The sequence below is a fragment of the Hemibagrus wyckioides genome, unplaced genomic scaffold (genome assembly GCF_019097595.1).
Source record: "Hemibagrus wyckioides isolate EC202008001 unplaced genomic scaffold, SWU_Hwy_1.0 Contig1, whole genome shotgun sequence".
Lineage (NCBI taxonomy): Eukaryota > Metazoa > Chordata > Actinopteri > Siluriformes > Bagridae > Hemibagrus > Hemibagrus wyckioides.
The window spans coordinates 820,208-840,059 of record NW_026690769.1 but is presented as its reverse complement, the minus strand read 5'-3'; the positions used below and the strand labels follow the sequence as shown (position 1 = coordinate 840,059).

The 19,852-nt window shown below is 38.2% G+C and overlaps 1 long non-coding RNA gene across 1 annotated transcript; it reads right to left on the bottom strand.

The window, feature by feature from the left end:
• Window positions 1–10,217: 10,217 nt before the first annotated feature.
• Window positions 10,218–16,980, bottom strand: LOC131349631 (uncharacterized). Its single transcript, XR_009204094.1, has 2 exons — window positions 16,842–16,980; window positions 10,218–12,126 (listed from the first exon to the last, which is right to left on the bottom strand). It is a non-coding gene; the product is annotated as an uncharacterized LOC131349631 (long non-coding RNA).
• Between the last annotated feature and the right edge of the window lie 2,872 nt (window positions 16,981–19,852).

Below are 19,852 nucleotides of genomic sequence, written 5' to 3'. Positions count from 1 at the left end.
AATACATATTGTAATTAGTCATATTAACATGTTTGTGTTACAGCCTGGGAATTATGTTTGTTGGCTAAATTTCCCGTCTTCTGTTTAAAACTTTATCTACTGCCATCTGTACAGAGTGTGTAAGCTCTTCTCTCTGGCAGTACAGGTCCATCACAGACATCATTAAACTGATCAAAGTATGACATTTATTGAATGAGAAATGCAGCATAACTAACCAGGCTTTAGACATCTTTAGGCAGACTGACTGCATTTACTGCTAGATTTGTTAATATGGGTCTTTATCATAATATTTGGGTGTTTTTTGTTTAGTCACAGTAATATCTGATGGATTTTCTCAGCCATCACACATTTAGTACATATACTACTTATATTAACTTAACTATATATGAACTTAACTCATGCATTGGTAAATTGTAGTTTTATTTTATTTGACAGCTGATTTTATCCAAAGTAAGGAATTGTTTACACAGAACACAGAACACAGAACACAGTATGAACACAGAACACAGTATGAACACAGAACACAGCATGAACACAGAGCACAGTATGAACACAGAACACAGTATGAACACAGAACACAATATGAACACAGAACACAGTATGAACACAGAGCACAGTATGAACACAGAACACAGTATGAACACAGAACACAATATGAACACAGAACACAGTATGAACACAGAACACAGTATGAACACAACACAGTATGAACACAGAGCACAGTATGAACACAGAACACAGTATGAACACAGAACACAGTATGAACACAGAACACAATATGAACACAGAACACAGTATGAACACAGAACACAGTATGAACACAGAGCACAGTATGAACACAGAACACAATATGAACACAGAACACAGTATGAACACAGAGCACAGTATGAACACAGAACACAGTATGAACACAGAACACAGTATGAACACAGAACACAATATGAACACAGAACACAGTATGAACACAGAACACAATATGAACACAGAACACAATATGAACACAGAACACAGTATGAACACAGAACACAGTATGAACACAGAACACAATATGAACACAGAACACAATATGAACACAGAACACAATATGAACACAGAACACAGTATGAACACAGAGCACAGTATGAACACAGAACACAGTATGAACACAGAACACAATATGAACACAGAACACAGTGTGAACACAGAACACAGTATGAACACAGAGCACAGTATGAACACAGAACACAATATGAACACAGAACACAGTATGAACACAGAACACAATATGAACACAACACAGTATGAACACAGAACACAGTATGAACACAGAACACAGTATGAACACAGAACACAGTATGAACACAGAACACAATATGAACACAGAACACAGTATGAACACAGAACACAGTATGAACACAGAGCACAGTATGAACACAGAACACAGTATGAACACAGAACACAGTATGAACACAGAACACAGTATGAACACAGAACACAATATGAACACAACACAGTATGAACACGGAACACAGTATGAACACAGAACACAGTATGAACACAGAACACAGTATGAACACAGAGCACAGTATGAACACAGAACACAGCATGAACACAGAACACAGTATGAACACAGAACACAGTATGAACACAGAACACAGTATGAACACAGAGCACAGTATGAACACAGAACACAGTATGAACACAGAACACAGTATGAACACAGAGCACAGTATGAACACAGAACACAGTATGAACACAGAACACAGTATGAACACAGAACACAGTATGAACACAGAACACAATATGAACACAACACAGTATGAACACAGAACACAATATGAACACAGAACACAGTATGAACACAGAACACAGTATGAACACAGAGCACAGTATGAACACAGAACACAATATGAACACAGAACACAGTATGAACACAGAGCACAGTATGAACACAGAACACAGTATGAACACAGAACACAGTATGAACACAGAACACAATATGAACACAGAACACAGTATGAACACAGAACACAATATGAACACAGAACACAATATGAACACAGAACACAGTATGAACACAGAACACAGTATGAACACAGAACACAATATGAACACAGAACACAATATGAACACAGAACACAATATGAACACAGAACACAGTATGAACACAGAGCACAGTATGAACACAGAACACAGTATGAACACAGAACACAATATGAACACAGAACACAGTGTGAACACAGAACACAGTATGAACACAGAGCACAGTATGAACACAGAACACAATATGAACACAGAACACAGTATGAACACAGAACACAATATGAACACAACACAGTATGAACACAGAACACAGTATGAACACAGAACACAGTATGAACACAGAACACAGTATGAACACAGAACACAATATGAACACAGAACACAGTATGAACACAGAACACAGTATGAACACAGAGCACAGTATGAACACAGAACACAGTATGAACACAGAACACAGTATGAACACAGAACACAGTATGAACACAGAACACAATATGAACACAACACAGTATGAACACAGAACACAGTATGAACACAGAACACAGTATGAACACAGAACACAGTATGAACACAGAGCACAGTATGAACACAGAACACAGCATGAACACAGAACACAGTATGAACACAGAACACAGTATGAACACAGAACACAGTATGAACACAGAGCACAGTATGAACACAGAACACAGTATGAACACAGAACACAGTATGAACACAGAGCACAGTATGAACACAGAACACAGTATGAACACAGAACACAGTATGAACACAGAACACAGTATGAACACAGAACACAATATGAACACAACACAGTATGAACACAGAACACAGTATGAACACAGAACACAGTATGAACACAGAACACAATATGAACACAGAACACAGTATGAACACAGAACACAGTATGAACACAGAACACAGTATGAACACAGAACACAGTATGAACACAGAACACAATATGAACACAGAACACAGTATGAACACAGAACACAGTATGAACACAGAACACAGTATGAACACAGAGCACAGTATGAACACAGAACACAGTATGAACACAGAACACAGTATGAACGCAGACCACAGTATGAACACAGAACACAGTATGAACACAGAACACAGTATGAACACAGAACACAGTATGAACACAGAACACAGTATGAATACAGAACACAGTATGAACACAGAACACAGTATGAACACAGAACACAGTATGAACACAGAACACAATATGAACACAGAACACAATATGAACACAGAACACAGTATGAACACAGAACACAGTATGAACACAGAACACAGTATGAACACAGAACACAGTATGAACACAGAACACAATATGAACACAGAACACAATATGAACACAGAACACAATATGAACACAGAACACAGTATGAACACAGAACACAATATGAACACAGAACACAATATGAACACAGAACACAGTATGAACACAGAACACAGTATGAACACAGAACACAGTATGGAGTCTTTGAACATTGCTTTCTGGCATAAATTTACATTAGCACATTATTTATTTGAAAGCAACACATCTAGCAACAAATCTCACAAAGTTTATGTCTCAAAACTAATTTAAGACACATTAGTGCTGATAGGTATACACATGATTTTGTGTGAATGTGTGAATGAGAGAGAGAGTGAGGATGAAAGTCATACCCTGACTGGCCTTGGATCCTCTCTTCTTATTCTTTCAAAATAAGTGCTTGAAAACACAACACATCAGCTTCACACATCGGAAGAGATGAATATTATATTTATTTGTACACTCCTTTAAACACCAGACAATAACAAAGCACCAGTTCAAAATAAAATAAACAGTGATTATGTTTAAGTTAAATAAAAAATGTAATTCTAAAAATTCATGTTCTTTTATTTCGTTTCTTTAACCAGGGCAGAGGTTAAGATAATATTTGTGCAGTATGTACAGTATGATAGAAGAACAGGCAGAGCCTATATCACAGAGGGTTTATTGTGAAAAGTATGTGAAAAGAATGTGAGCAGGTTTATATGGTGTTGGCTAGGGTGACCATATTTCCATTTTCAAAAAAGAGGACAGTGGGGGCAGGAGGCAGGCGGACACCCACTGTGGGTGGAAGGATCAGGATGGGGTTGGGAGGGTGTAAATACTTGACAAATGCATTCACAACCATGAAACTATGTTACTGAACTTTAATACATAAAGTAATAACATCATTTCCATTCAACTTTTGGCCCTCAACAATAGAATAAAACAAAAATTAAAGGCATTTACCATTTACCACATTTTATATGACACTCTTTCTTTCTTTAAGGCCATAGGTTAAAGTAAAATAAAATAAAAAATCAGTTGAATTAAAAAAAGAAGAAACTAAAATCACTATTTCAGTTTCTAATCTAATGACCACCTTAGTGAACTACTTACTCTTGCTTGCACTACATCTTCACCAGTAATACAGCTTGATGACTTCAGTATCCATGTAGACACGGATTCTGCTAAAACCGAGGAACTTATGTCAATACTGGAAAACTTTAACCTTATGCAACATGTAAACTTACCCACCCACTCTCATGATCACACACTTGACCTAAACTATTCATTTGGGCTAAACTGGGTATCCCTGACCATAAGCTCATGGACAAGTGATTGACCCAATATGTTTCTCTTCTCTATTTATGCTTTTTCTATTCTTGACTCTGCTAAATTTCCCCACCCTTCAGAGACTCTGTCCAGCTATAACCTTGCCATTTCTCAAGCTTTAGAAGGACATGTTCCCACCAGTATAAGTCTGGTTCCCTCTTCCTGCACCTCTCCCTGGTTCACTCCTGAGCTTCAGAAAATGAAAGTGATTGAGTGACCCCTTGAGACTCTATATATGAAAACCAGCCTAGCTGAACGCTCTAGGTTACTGTCTGTGCAATGGCTTGCTGTATCCTCTGATAGAACTTATAGATCTCTGACCAGGAAAAAAAAAAATAATAATATTAGTCTCCTAATAATCCAACATTTGTCAAAACAAATTCATGAATTTTGTATGAATTGAAAAAGAGACAGAATTCCCCTAATGCCACGTAAATTCAAAATCATCAGTAGAACTGCTTTCAATATAACAAAACTGTGTGAAGGTTTTTGTACAGTACAGCTGGATTTCCTGTCACTGTGGGCCTCAGAGCACAGTAGTATAGTGCAGAGTCTGATACAGCAGCAGAGGAGATGATCAGATCCACTTGGTTTTTATTTTTATCAATTTCAGCAGACAGACGTGGTGGAATGGATTCACTTTTATCTCCATTTGGAGTGATGTAAAGAAGGAACTCAGACTTAGATTTTGGATATTGTCTGTACCATTGCAGGTTTGTGCTTCCTGTAACAACTGTTTCATATTTGCAGGACAGAGTAACATTATCACCTTCATCTACAACTTCATGAGTGAAAAGTGGCTTTATGGAATCTCCCATGGAGTCACCTGTCATAGAGAAGACATAATAATGTTTTTAAACTTTACACAATCAAGTCAGAATTACATAAATCACACCTACAGTCTGATGCTTCATAACGCCACAAAAAGTAATTATTTAGTAATTCAACAATGAATATTTCTGCAATAACAAAATGTCAGTGTTAACTCACCTAGTGAAAGCCAAAGACACATGAATATAACAGTGAACATGATGAATAGTTTTAGCTGAATGAAAATATTCTTTCTTTGCTCTATGTGATCATCATGATGGTTCATGAAGCTCCACCCCACAGCATCACATGACAGTGTCACTAATGTTACTGATTCAGCCTCGAAGGAGGAACCGGTCCTAAGCACACAGTAAACAAATACTGACAGCATAGAATTTTTTAATAATGAAAACATTCAATCTATTCTATAAACATTAATTAATAATTAAATTACTATATATTGTGTTTGTAAATTTAAAATATATACTGTACATTGGGGCATTGTTTGTGTGCTTATTTGTTTGTTTGTTGTGATAAACCTGTTGTTATAAATAGGACAGTTTGGAGGGTATTTCACTGAGGTGATGAACAAACCAGCCTCTTTTCTTTCTCTTGTCATTTGACTCATTTGAACATAATTAATATAGCCATCTGCTTAATAAAGCCAGGATATAAAAGTAGTTTATCAATCAACATCAACATCTCTGGGGTATGTGAGCAGGAACCTAGTCCTTTGCCCACAATAAGCTAACTGACTACGCCATCTTGTGGAGAAAGGAGAATGACTATACCACAACAAGGTTTTGTTTGTTTGTTTGTTTTCTCTACTTCTTTACCACTTTGCCCCAATTTGTACTGATGAATTCTGATAAAACATGTACAAAGTGGGTGATTTCTTAAATTCATTTTCCTGGTAAGGCTCAGCTGAAGTAAAAGAAACTGCACAGGATGCTGAATGTGGATGTGAATTCCGTGAATGTAGTGATGATAGAAGAGGCGAGGTTTAGTCTCCTGTCTCTGCAGAAAACTGACAAACTGATGGGATTTTATGGTGGACTATCATTGTGCTTAGTAAAAAAGGTGTAGTATTTCCTACACTGTTCACCCGATTTGAATGAAAAACTCTTAAATTAAAGGTGAAAGTATACACTTTAATCTCATTTTCACTCATATTTGGTTGTTTATTTCATAGAACATTTTCTAAGGCATTTCACTAAAGTGAGAAGAAAATCTTCTGCTGGTCTTGGTCATACTATCAAAGATGCCAGAAAGCCATTAAGCCTCACAGGAGAGAGGTGTTTGGTATGTGTGCATGACATTTGCTGATTTGAATGAAGGTTGGTTTTCACTTGGTGTGTGTTTGGTAAACTGAGTGTTTTATTTGCTTTAGGTGTCTTACCTCCTCCCTGTGGCTTTCATATACATTTAGATTTACTTTTATCAATACCACTGTAATCAGCTAATCTTTATGGACATGACTGTAGGTGTTAATCATGAATACACTATATGGCCAAAAATATAAAGATGCCTAAATTGACCCCCATATCTGAAATAGGAGGCCATGACTTTGCAATAGGATGTTCAACAAGCACATGTGGGTTCCTTGGTCAGATGTCCACATACTTGTGGCCATGCAGTGTACCTACATGTACCTCGGTGTTGACAGGTTGGGATGTGAAGTACACATGGATAATTTCTATGTGGTGTTCTCCTTGAGTCCTGTGTGTGTTTTCTCCAGGTTATCCAGTTCCCTGTCACATTCTAAAAACATCAGTAAGTGGATTGGAGATTCAAACAGAATATCATCTAGACAGAAAAAGATCTGCAGAGGAACAGAAACTTTCTCCAACAATTCTCTCAGTTAAAAGAACATTCTTACTATAACCATATTTCACTGACAACCAGAAACTCATATAGATTTAATTTGTGTTCATCTAATAGTTATGTTTATCTACTTAAAGATGCTCAGTGTGACTACATTAAACAGTTTATTCTGAGTGACTGAATGAGCAGAATGTGTTATACACTCAATAAATGCAGAGCAGTGAGACTATTTTCTTTAATATCAGTTCATTAGAAAACTATGTTATATCTTGAATTATATCCTGATCACACTCCCACACCTGTCAATATACACCTACATTCATTCATCTTCAATAACTGCTTTATCCTGGTCAGGGTTGCAGTGGATCTAGAAGGCCACACCCAGGAAGTGATGCTGTTGGAGCATAATTTTACACAGATCATCACTTCACAGTATCAGTGACAGTGAACTGAGTCACTAATACAACACAGAACTATTCCACTGTTGCTGATCAAACCACTGCATCTGACTTCACCTCTTAAACATATCTTTTGGAGTTAGAAGTCAGGGCTGTGTCTCCAAAGGACACAATAACTCACAATACTTTACCCTTTGATACTTGAACTTTTGAAAATAAGTACATTTCCAAGTATGTATTTTACTTCATTTAAATAGAAAAGCTATACTTGTATTCAGGCTGTATAGGTAACAAGAGGTTTTGTGTTTTTGTTAGCTGATAATTCTGAACTACTGTATGAGTGCAGCATTTGACTCTGCAAGCTACTATTATAAACAGACATAGCTAATGTTAGCTTGCTAGCTAGCTATTGTTACGGTTACATCAGAGAACAAACAACTCCTGAAATAACTTAATATATAACTTTTACTGTTACATGTGACAGGTTACAAATGACAGTTGCAACATATACCTTGAGGAATTCAAGCTAGCTAGAAAGAAATACTGAATGGATCATTAACTTAGGGAACAATCTCACTTAGAAGTTTCCTAAACAGACTTGCTTTCTTTTACAGGTTCCACAGATGCAGGATTTCTATGGGGAACAGACACATTCCCAAAACCCACAGCAATTAAGTGCTGAAGTATTTCAATTAATGTCAAAAGCACACTGGGAAATCAAATTAGGAGACATTCTTTATTGTTCAAGACTCAAGACCAAAGTAAACCTGCAAAGAAACATATGTTGAACACATCAGATCTCAAGCACAATAAAGAAAGAAATAACTGTTCATTGAATAATAAACATTTAATATCATTATTCCTGAAATGATGAAATGGGGTATTTCTGGCATGTGAACTTTACACTGTCATTTTCTAAGCTACCTAAAGTCAGTGAGCTAAATGCTGCTACCGCTGGCTATGAGAACTTGTGATTTAGTGAGATATTTTTGGCTGAAGATCTTTCTGTCTGCTCAAAGGGTTTAGAGCAGAGAAGTCTTTTCTGTTCAGCATGGGCTTGTGTTTTAATTAGTTTGCTAACTTGTGCTGTCAGCTCTTGACTGATCACAAATAACATGTAACACCAACACTAACAGACAGAAGGAGCACACAGCTGCCTGAGAAAGCTGACTGGCTAATATCAGTGCTGGATCAAGTGCTATTTTATAAACTGCTAAATAATGAAGAGTGAAGTCTTCAGGTCACTAGTGTTACATTAAAACTCAGTATCTTAAATTATTTAATACATATTGTTAATACATATATTGTTTATATGTTTATATATATATATATATATATATATATATATATATATATATATATATATATATATATATATATATTTATAAAAGCATTTATCAAAAGTTTGTGTATAATATAAATGACTTACCAATGTTTTTAACAACTATGAAAATAAAGAAGAGTAACATGACTGTTGTGTCTCTCTTGCAGTAGGTATAAATGGCAGGATCTCTGTGAAACTTTCTAAACTGTATCTTACCACATCTAGCTCCACCCACTTTTACTTACTCATAGTCATGTCAGCGCTGGTATCATATATGCTAAATTCTTTGTTTAAACAACAAGCAGTGAATGTTCATAATATATTTTATTGCTTGTTTAAATTTGTTGAGGCTAAATTTAGATATGTTTAGTGATAATATTTAGCTGTTTGCTAGCATGACAGCTTCTTTACTAATTGTTTGCATTTTGTGTCTGTAGTATAATAACTGCATTCAATCATATATTCAAATTAATATCAGAGGTTATTTGGTTGAATAAAGCATGGATCTTGAACCTCTTGAGAAACAAGCAGCCAGCCCTATAAGTTTTCATTAGTTCCCCCCCCCCCAGTCTATTCCACTTAAAATCAGGGTTTTGAACCCAGGACCTCTCACACCCTAAGTAACAAGCCACGACATCCTTCTCTCGCTTGCTGTATGCAGACGGATGTTCACTGTACTCTGCAACTGTACGGCCATCCTGTTTGTATGGACTTGGGTCTGATCAAAAGGTTACACAAAGTCAAGTTAACAATAAAGCAAGGGCTCTTGTAGGATTTTAACCTTTCTGCAACCCTCAAGAACCCAGCAGCCAAGTGTGAACCAAGTAAGCAGCTCTTGGCATTGGGCCAAATACATCATGAATCTTGGTTAACATGATAAGCAAAATCCAAGTCTTGCAGAACAAAGAGTTAATGGGAAAGCATAGGCTCATACAGGATTTGAACCCAGGACGTCTTGCACAAAAAGGATGAATCATTCCATCAAACCAACAAGCCAGAATGCTTTTTACTGGGTTGTCAAGCACTGATGCTATTGTACTGTACCATGCAAATGCACGTCTTCCTGTTCTATGGGCCTGTGCAAAACTTTTCAGTTGACTACTATTGCAAGTCCAAAATGCTGGAAAGGAGACATCATCAAGTAGTGTTCTTGGGTATGTGCCCAAAGAACACAAAAAAATGAAAGGTATTAAGTTGCAGGAACTTTATTTAACTTTACGTTTATTTCATGTAAATAGTCAACATTAACTAAGTACAAGTTGGTTTCTTTTCATCAAGTAGCACTGGTTCCAGTAGCCAACATAAAAAAATGCTTACACATGATTTGTGTTAGTGTCCATGTGCTTGATTCCGTTGCTATGGTGTGTTCCCTCTTTGTGCCTAGTGTGTCCATGATAGGGAGCCACCGTGACCCTGATCAGGATAAAGACTTTACTGAAGATTAATGAATGAACCCATTGTGGAATTAAGTTATGTAATGATACCAGTGGTGGACTGTGCATTTCAGACCTAGGCCTTCACTGGTGACCTTCCTGAATTAATCCACCTCTATACCATCATTATGACGCCACCATGGGCGTTGCTAGGCCATTTTCTACTCAGCCCTCTACAATTCTCTATAAATTGTACACAAATTGGTGATCGCCTCGGTCCCCTCAAAATTTCATATGAAAACGGCAGCAGACTTCGGCTCCTCCCCGTCTTTCAGCGCGTTCTTCAATCCACAGACTGCTGCGTCGCAAAGCAAGGATCAGAGGACAAGTGTGTGTGTGTGATCAGGAAGACTCGTATTTGGCTTGTTCAGTACTGTGTTATACATATCTATGCAATACAGTGGAATGCTGCAATAAGTTTACCATCTTAACCTGTTAGTCAAACCTTTATTTTATTTTATTTTTTTATTTTATTTTATTTCTATTATACCCTCACTGGGGGCTGAGCCCCCCTTAAATGAAAATTCTAGAATCGTCCCTGGATGCTATGGCAATAGATAATAATCAACCGTTAAATAGCAAAGTAATAAAGAAATTAGGCTACAGTATTTCACACCTCACAAGGAATAGTCAATTTTTTTACGGTTACATTTCTCAAAAAAGACATTCTTGATGACATATGCAGCAAAGAGCAATCTCCTGAGGACGCAGCATCCGAAATGGGACACAGCGAATATAGAAACAATGTTTATGTGCAGTTCGCTGCCTCTCTGACTACTCCAATTATCCAATCAAAGGACGGGAAATTGCTGACGTAATCGTATGCCTGCTAGATGGCCCCAGTGATGTAACAGTTTCATTGCCACTTATTTTAAGCTACGGGCGCCTGCACTATTGATTCTGAAGGCCTTAAGGCAGATTTCTTTCACCCTGGCAACACATGATATCAGCTACTGGCTGAAATATAATTGGATAAATACTCTTATCATAAATATACACTACTGGAAGCAGCGCAACCAAGAGCAAAGCTATGAAATGTAGAGAATAGACTATGGAGAATAATTTAATACACATTCATGGAAAAATATTTTAATTATATTAAAATGCAAGTCAGTGATTCGGATCACTGCTGTTTAGGCCAGCAGAGAAGGCCTTGCTGGCCCTGACAGCACACCACTGAATGATAGATATATTTTTTATATAATTAAAAAATAAAAAATTATTAAATTAAATTATTAAACTATTTTATCCCTATTTTATTTTATGCCAAATGAGCAAGCCTGTGGTGACGGTGGCAAGGAAAAAACTCCCTGAGATGATATAAGGAAGAAACCTTGAGAAGAACTAGGCTCAGAAGGGAACCCATCCTCATTTGGGTGACACTGGACAGTAAATAATGTAACTGTAGCTGATTAATGTCCTTTTTACAACAGCAATAAATGGCTCATGGGGAACTATTAGGTCACTGTAGTTTCTGAGGTCATTAAAGACACTAATTCCTTGCTGTCTCAAGCTGACAGATGTAATGGCAGATCTGTGATGGTGTGAAAGTCCCCAAGTGGCTCTGTCCATGGCTGTCTCCTGGGTCAGGCTGTCCACACAGATCCATCCACAGCATCAGTGAGCACCACCAAGCGACAAGACTCTGACCAGGGGTAGAGGCAGTGGTCACACCGGAAGCTGGAAAATAGGATATTAAGATATTAAGATTAATAAGATATTAAGTATGCTTCTGATCATGTGATGTTTAAAGACTCCGGCAAGACTAGCTATGACAGCATAACTAAAAGGGAGAGCCTGAAGGTGACAGACATGAAGGCTTCCCGGGACATAAAGCATCCAACCACTTCACAGTCAGCAAACCTGAGTGACTGACCTTCCAGATCTGCTCCTTAACTTAAGAAAACTATACATTAAAAGCTTGACTAAACAAATGCATCTTCAGCCTAGACTTAAACATTGAGACTGTGTCTGAATCCTGAACACTAATTGGAAGGCTGTTCCATAACTGTGTGGTTTCTACTTGAGGTACTACCAAATAACCTGCACCCTTTGAACAGAGTAGGCGTGTCGGATCATAAAAGACTAAAGATCGCTCAGGTACTGTGGCGGGAGAACATTTAGTGCTTTATAGGTCAGTGACAGTATTTTATAATCAATGCGAAATCTGACTGGGTGCCAATGTAGTGTGGCTAAGATAGGAGTGATGTGTTCATATCTTCTGGTTCTAGTTAGGACTCTAGCTGCTGCGTTCTGGACTAACTGGAGCTAATTTATGCTCCTACTGGTACATCCAGACAGTAAGACATTACAATAATCCTATTGTAAGGACTCGTCTGAGACCGGAATGTTCGAATCCATGTGCAGATCTTTACTGATAAATCCACATGCAGAAATCGGAAACCATAAAGCGAGGCACAAGTCAAAAACCGGAAAGCAAACACTAGAAACCAAAACAGAAACTCGTAGTCAGATAATAACAGGCAAGGTTCATAGCAATATCAAGGTAGTAATTCAACAAAGGCTTGGTACATCTCGAGGGAATGATACTTTGCGTGTAATAAAGGGTGTGTGCTGCTTAAATGCCCAAGCAGACCCGGAATTGAGTTTGTGTGTGTTAATACTCGGGTGAGGGCTCCCTCTGGTGTTCTGGATCTGGGCATGCTGTTACACCAACCTAGAGGTAACAAAAGCACTAAATAGCAACTAGTTTTTCTGCATCATGAAGTGAAATAAATAAAACATTACAACTTAATCCCTATATTGCATGAGTTTAATACTGTTGCATGAAGTCAAACACATTAAATGATGTGCTTGGCCACGGAATTTCTCTCAGAAGCAGATTAAAACAAGCAACAAAGAAAGTAAACGTGTGGAATTCATATTTAACTTGGTGTGAGGTTTTATTGCGTGTGATGGAAGCGTGAAGAGCGCGTTGCCCTGCAGGCAGCTGAACACGGAGCGCGAGCCTCCATCAGGATACGTTTAAAAAAAATCTTAAGATTCTACAAATGCGCCCTTCTTCTACTTACGCACTCGTTTTGAGTGTAATGGATAAAACATATTGTGCCTAAAAGCTATTTCAAGCCATTGTTATAATATTATAGCAATATGTAAAAAATTGTTTATGGATTGGTCAAATGGCTCTAACATTTTTATGGCTCAGTTATTAATAGTTTTTACATCATACGCGTTTGATCGTTACTGTAGCACTTATATATTATCTTATGTCACGTTTATATATTCTCTAAAACACTTCTAAATATGAAATATATCTATCTATCTGAACATGGTCTCTGTTTAATAATCACTGCAGCATCTCCCTCCCGCAGCCCGCTGCTATGTACAGTACTGTAAACTCATGCGCTCTGAATCTTACTTCCCACATTCATCTGAGTTTATGTAGCGCAGTTCTTTGACATTAAATGGCATATAAAAAAGCTTTACAGGAGCCTCCGCCTACTACAGTAGTTCTGATATACTATCTGATTTAATATTGTTTGTTTATTGTTTCACAGCTTAAATATACATTAATATACATAGACAGCAGGATGTTTGTTAGTGGATTAAATTAGGGGAGGTTTTAGGATGTTTTTGAGGCGATCTCTTCGCCTTTCTTCCCCAAAGAGGTGCTAAATGTAATTTACATGTAAAAACCGGTTCGAGCGGTGTTCAGACGATCTGAGAGATCCTCCCCCACACTGACTTTTAGGGTTGGGGAGGGTTTACTCTTATGAGTTAGATTGTCAGAACACGGTGCCGAATTCGGGGATAAAACTGTACAATAACTCACCTTTGTATGTCACAATCTAGTCTTTAGTTAGTTTAATCGGTTTAATACTTTCTAACCAAAATGATGAGCAAGCTGAAGAGTCTGCATAATGTTTATTTTTTATTTAATGCAATCAGACCACATTTTTATTATTTTAAGGTTTTTATTGAGTGATTACATTGGGCGGCGGTTTCTTTTATGATAGCTTCCTCGAAGAAAGACCGGTCCATTATCCCTTCAAATATTGCAATCGCTCCTGGTCCAAGTCTGGATATCGCCCCCCAAACAGTGCTTAATTTGTAAATGAATAATTTCCGGAACAAAACCAGCAGTGTCTCGCCGCTGTGACCGACACCAACCACACAACTTCAGTTTTCCTGGAACATGACGTCACTAACCGGTGGGTAGCGCAATTATAAACATTAATCCGTTGCTGAATGGTCTCGTGTATTATTCTGTTCCATATTGATCATATATTTCAGATGATATGTGTTCCTAAATTCTGACGCCCGCTACATTAGAATGTATATATGCCCCAAGTTGAAGCCATTTAACTCTTTGCCAGGGGCGATTCTAGGATTTTCATTTAAGGGGGTCTCAGCCCCCAATGAGGGTAAATAGTAAAAATAAATTAATTAATTAATTAAAATAAAGGTTTGACTAACAGGGTAGGATGGTAAACATTTGAGTACTGAACAAGCCAAATACGAGTCTTCCTGATCACACACACACCCACACACACCCACACCCACACACACACGTCCTCTGATCCTCGCTCTGTGACGCCGTGGTCTGAGGATTGAAGAACGCGCTGAAAGACGGGGAGGAGCCAAAGTCTGTTTTTATGTAAAATTTAAAGGGGATTGGGGAGATCACCATCCTACCCTGTTAGTCAAACCTTTATTTTAATTAATTAATTATTATATTTTTACTATTATACCCACATTGGGGGTTGAGCCCCCTTAAATGAAAATCCTAGAATCGTTCCTGGTGTAGAGTTTATGGAGAATGGCAGAATTTTAGGAGGGCTGAGTAGAAATGTTAGGGGGGCTAAAGGCCACCTTAAAATGGCCTGGCGTTGTCCATGCTGCTACCATATGCGATATAGTAGGACTGTGCTCAGTATCATTTATCTGATCAGTGGAGGTTTCTGTCTCCGTTACTGACCGGTGTAACTCGCTTTGCTTCTGTCTCCCACTATCTTGATAAAAGGTGTGCAGTTCCATCTTCTCAGGATCTCTTTTGATCAGGCACACCATCAGCTTTTCTCATGGATTTTAAAAAATTAAAAAATATGTTTGACGGTCTCTTTGACATTTTTAAAATATCATATTTATTTAGGTAGATCAATAAACCATTCTTTTTTCCGCTGCTCTCTGCGCGCGAAACAATAATCACCAACCAATGAGAGTAACTGTAACGAGTAAAGTTTCACTTTTATGCGTATTCTCATATGCATTAAGTCGTTTTATTAATACCTTAATTTCACTATACACAAATAGGCCTAATATATTATTCATCACTCTAAACACGTTAATGTAAATAATGACATTATTCTCAAAATATCACGAATTTAATCCCGTATTGCTACGAATCTCGTGATTTTTACGTTATTCTCATAGTGTTAACTTTCTTTGCGAAATATTACTACTTTGTCACAATTATATTTAGTTTGACTTTTTTTCTGGAATAACTACCAGTTAAATTTTGCAATATAATGACTTTAATCTGAAGAGGTTTTCCATTTTAATTTTTATCTTTGCACAGGCAAGTTGAACAAAAACAAGTTATGTGCAAATGGCAGGACAACACCAGCGCAATTAAGTATTTACAAAGCACATAAAATACTTCGCAGCTTTACACTCACACAGTCACGGGTAAATTTATACATATTCATTTAAAATGTAAATATTATTATATATGTATTAAAGTATTAAAATATATATATATAAGAACTGCATTATACTGTATAATGTGCTCAGGCCAGAGTTGTACCATGTGCCACCTGGTGGAAATTCGGTGAAGTACAACACATGCATTTAAATACCAAAGCGCCGACTCGCAGGATCTCGCGGCACACTGCGGGCGGAATCGCGGCATACCGTGAGAAAAAGCGCGCATTTTTAAATGCCACATCTGTAGCTGCATGTGCTCCAAGTACAAGCACCTCTGTCTTGTCAGAGTTGAGCAGGAGGACGTTAGTGTTGCACAAGGTTCTGCTGCATATAGATGGTGTGTGCTTTTTTACAGTGGTTTTACTCCTAGTTAGTTTTGCTACAGTACTAAATAGAAATTTAGGATTGTTTTTGTTATCGTCGATTAGGGCAGAGAGATATGCTGATCTAGCTGTACTAGAAAGATACTTGTTGGGTCCTGTGTTACTACATTCAGACACAGCTGCCGGGTGCCACACGTGTTTAGGTCTAAACCACACACACACGCACACACACACACGCACACATACACACACACACACGCACACACACACGATCACATCTCGATCCACACCCCGCTCCAACGATCCACTGATATTAATATCAGTTAACATGTGAGCGTTAGTTATATGCTAATAACTTTAAAGTATATGGTAATATCGTGCACGTTTCCATGGAAACTGGACTACCTTTGTCACAGAGCAGTCCTCCCCAGTTGGTGTCGCAGAGACACTGCCACGGTTCCTCACAGGTACCATGCACACAGCCGGGGTATGGGATACACTGATTGCAGTACTCCCCCTGCCACCCATACGAACACCTTCACACACACACACACACACACACACACACACACACACAAGATGCTTATGGTTAGACAAGATAACCGAATATCTCTGTAAAAATTTGCACACCAGGAATAATTTAAAGGCTGTGGATATTTGGCTAGCTATCACATAACAGTTTAGTACGAGAGAGAAGTGCAGTGAAGGTGGAAATGAGACAGAACTATCAGGAACGTCAACATGTCGCTCCATACAACCAGAGTTAAACTGTAGCTAGACTTAGCATCAAGTGCTAGCAAAAAAAAATCCTTTATAATGAATAAATCAACATTCAGTGGCATTTGAGCCAGGTGTTTTAACATTATGCTATTTTCCAGGTTAGCATTTAACTACACACAGAATTTGGTTAGCGCTTGATGATAACATTAGCAACTCTGAGTGTAGCGAGACTTTTCCTAGTAAATGACTACCACATCTGTGGAAAAAGTTGATGTTCCTAACGCGTCTGTCTTACTTGCAGAGTCATCGCACTTTGCATAAAACAGTTATATGATACACTATATTGCCAAAAGTATTCGCTCACCCATCCAAATAATCAGAATCAGGTGTTCCAATCACTTCCATGGCCACAGGTGTATAAAATCAAGCACCTAGGCATGCAGACTGTTTTACAAACATTTGTGAAAGAATGGGTCGCTCTCAGGAGCTCAGTGAATTCCAGTGTGGAACTGTGATGGATCTGGAACTGGATGCCACCTGTGCAACAAATCCAGTCGTGAAATTTCCTCGCTCCTAAATATTCCACAGTCAACTGTCAGCTGTATTATAAGAACGTGGAAGTGTTTGGGAACGACAGCAACTCAGCCACGAAGTGGTAGGCCACGTAAACTGACGGAGCGGGGTCAGCAGATGCTGAGGCACATAGTGCGAAAAGGTCGCCAACTTTCTGCAGAGTCAATCGTTACAGACCTCCAAACTTCATGTGGCCTTCAGATTAGCTCAAGAACAGTGCGCAGAGAGCTTCATGGAATGGGTTTCCATGGCCGAGCAGCTGCATCCAAGCCATACATCACCAAGTGCAATGCAAAGCGTCGGATGCAGTGGTGTAAAGCACACCGCCACTGGACTCTAGAGCAGTGGAGACGCGTTCTCTGGAGTGACGAATCGCGCTTCTCCATCTGGCAATCTGATGGACGAGTCTGGGTTTGGCGGTTGCCAGGAGAACGGTACTTGTCTGACTGCATTGTGCCAAGTGTAACGTTTGGTGGATTATGGGGATTATGGTGTGGGGTTGTTTTTCAGGAGCTGGGCTTGGCCCCTTAGTTCCAGTGAAAGGAACTCTGAATGCTTCAGCATACCAAGACATTTTGGACAATTCCATGCTCCCAACTTTGTGGGAACAGTTTGGAGCTGGCCCCTTCCTCTTCCAACATGACTGTGCACCAGTGCACAAAGCAAGGTCCATAAAGACATGGATGACAGAGTCTGGTGTGGATGAACTTGACTGGCCTGCACAGAGTCCTGACCTCAACCCGATAGAACACCTTTGGGATGAATTAGAGCGGAGACTGAGAGCCAGGCCTTCTCGTCCAACATCAGTGTGTGACCTCACAAATGCGCTTCTGGAAGAATGGTCAAAAATTCCCATAAACACACTCCTAAACCTTGTGGACACCCTTCCCAGAAGAGTTGAAGCTGTTATAGCTGCAAAGGGTGGACCGACGTCATATTGAACCCTATGGATTAGGAAAGGGATGTCACTTAAGTTCATATGCGAGTCAAGGCAGGTGAGTGAATACTTTTGGCAATATAGTGTATGTATGTATGTTTATATGACATGCTTGACATGGTTTATTTTTTTCTGGTCATCCACGTCATCCAGATGTTCTGTATTAATCATTTTATATTAGATCATATAAAATTGCATTTACAGCACTGGGTAGTGTGATGGATTTATAATTCCAAATGTATTTCTATCTGAAATGTTGCTGAGTTTGTATTTGGGCATGTTATTGTTTTAAAGAGTTGTTGAAAACAGTGATAAACCTCAATAACTAAACTGTATTGGTTGTTTCAGAAATCTATCAATTCACATGATATACTTTCTGTCCAATCAGGGGATTAAACACACAAAATTCCCTTTAGATGAATTCGCTTAAACGCCTGATCATAAATCACAGCAGGATATTTTAAACCATTCAGAAGATTTAAGAGATAATTCTGTCTTTGCTTCACACTTTCTTCTTTTTCCAAACTTTTGCTAGAGTCTCTCTAACTCAAACTGAACACTGTGCACAAGACAAAAAAAAAACTGATGGACTAATATATAAAGGCAGTTCTAGTCACTTGTGTAAAAATACCAGGAATTGGTCTGTAGTGGTTATACCATCTGAAGAGATAATTCTATGTGAAGTGCAGGTTTCCTGTGTAATGCTTTAACACAAACAGATTAAAGTACACACAAAATATAAAATGAATTGACAAAACACTGCAGTGTTAAATTACACAGATATACTCCATCCCAATAGAAGCAACAAAGCATGAGAGGTCTAATTCTTATATCCTGCAAAGCCTCAAACTCATTCCTTAGTTCTGGAGATTTCCTCATTACCTCATCACTGGTCTGAGTGAATTATGCTAGATGCTATATATAGTTCAATGTTATATATCTGGAGCCATAGCTTGTCTTTAGTGCACTTCTAATTTAATTAGAAATTGCCCCTAAGAGTGAAGGAGAGTGTGAATGTGTGTGCATGATGCACTGTGAAAGACTGGCATCCCATCAAGAAAGGAGCTGTCTCTAAATAATACAACATTTACCAGTAATATAAACTAAATTAAAAATATACATTTTGAGAGAGAAAGAAAACAGTGTCAATGTTTTTGTACAGTGCAGCTGGATTTCCTGTCACTGT